The following is a 1611-nucleotide window of genomic DNA, read 5'->3' as shown; positions in this document are numbered from 1 at the left end:
GCCCCACGAGGAGGAGGAGGAGGAGGAGGAGGGCTCAACTGGTTCCCTCGCCCAGCTGTTTGTGTTCGGTCGGCCAAGAAATGCGGGACAACGGGGAAGATTAGTCGGGATAGAAATAATGGATCCAAATCTAAGAGAATTGATTTGGGAAAATGGGGACTCTCCCGTGAGGAGAGGGGGGCGAAAGGAATGGCTACGCATGCGGGTGCGGTCAGGTGGGAGAGGGCCAGCCGGCAGCCGGAGGTCGGATGGAGAGGAAGCTGCCCCGCAGAGGGCTGCCCACTGCGGCGGGAGAGGGAACCCGGTGAGCCATCCCAGACTCCCCCAGTGTGGAGAGGAATGGAGCCTCGGATTTGGGGGGGGGGAAGGTGTTCAGAGAGGGCGCTTCAAGCCCCCGGGGCTGACCCGCACCGGCTCAGGATCCTTTGTAACTGGGCTGGGGTCTGGGCTGGGCTGGGCTCGCGCCTGTGGAGACCCAGACGTAGGTCGGGCTCTGCCCCCTCCCCCAAGCGGCGGGTTGCGGGCAGGCTCGACTATCTCTCGGGGTGATCAGTGGGGCCCCAAGTTGGTACGCCCTCCCTCCCCAAAAAAATGCGCCGTTAGGGGGAGATAGAAGTGGGGACCGGTTTGGCGGCAGGGAGCAGGAGTTCGGGTTCCCCCCCCGTCATCGGGGAGTGGCCCCCCACTTACTACCAGGTGAGATTTGCGACTTCTGGGACCCCACCCTGGCTCTGGCCCCAGGCCGCCTCGGCCTGGGTAAATGTTGGGGTCGTGGGCCCCGACGCAATTTAACAGCTGGAGCCCTGGAACCATGCACTTTCCGTTCTGAGCCCGACCTTGTCTGCCCATAGCTTCTTCAACACCCAATCTTTTCATTTCTTCGTCCCGTCTGATCCCTACCTCTGAACCCGGCAAAATAGACACTCACCCACCCCCCCCGAAAATTGACCCTGACTCTTGTTCCACAGTCCCCCCCACCTCCCCGCGCGCAGGACCAGGTGCAGAGAAGTAAGCCGAGTTTCTCTACTTGAATTTCTCTAATGAACCTATGCTCGATTCGGTGTTTATAAATTATCTCCTCGCTCATTCTTTTTTTTTTCTTTCCTCCCTTATAATAGAAACATTTTCTTTCCATCAGAAATTTCTGGCAAGGCACAAGGATGATTTAGAACAAGCCACTGAATTTCTACCTTGCCAGTAAGTCCTCAAATCATGACCATAAAATCCCCCCAACATACACACACACACACACACACACACACACACACACACACACTATATATATATATATATATATATATATATATATATATATATATATATATATATTTGCTTCCATAACAACTTGACTCTACCTTCTGAGACACCTTTACTGACCCCTTAACCTGGCACTGAAAATTCCAGAACCTAGTTCTCTTTCCTCTTTGCTTCTTTCTCCCCCCTTTTTGGTTCCTTCCTATTCTTTGGGCTTAATTTTTTTTTTCTTTCTGTCAGTTGTAGGGCTTGAACAGAAAAGGCATGGGTGCCTTTTCTGAGCTTCTTTTGCTCAAGACTAGCACTCTACTACTTGAGCCATAGCTCCACTTCTGTTTTTCTGGAGTTAATTGGAGA

General features: G+C 52.9%; 1 protein-coding gene across 1 annotated transcript in view; it reads left to right on the top strand.

Annotated features, from left to right (window-relative positions):
- The window catches only part of Hoxb8 (homeobox B8), a 6834-nt gene continuing 5223 nt past the window's right edge, over window positions 1–1611 (top strand). Inside the window, exon 1 of the mRNA XM_070028270.1 lies at window positions 1–304. The gene's annotated coding sequence lies outside the window, so the exon portion shown is untranslated. The remainder of the gene's footprint in view (window positions 305–1611) is intronic.

Source organism: Dipodomys merriami, unplaced genomic scaffold, assembly GCF_024711535.1.
Source record: "Dipodomys merriami isolate MVZ:Mamm:240054 unplaced genomic scaffold, mDipMer1.0.p SCAF_19, whole genome shotgun sequence".
NCBI classification, from domain to species: domain Eukaryota; kingdom Metazoa; phylum Chordata; class Mammalia; order Rodentia; family Heteromyidae; genus Dipodomys; species Dipodomys merriami.
The sequence above is the reverse complement of the archived record's forward strand: the minus strand, read 5'-3'. Positions and strand labels throughout refer to the sequence as shown.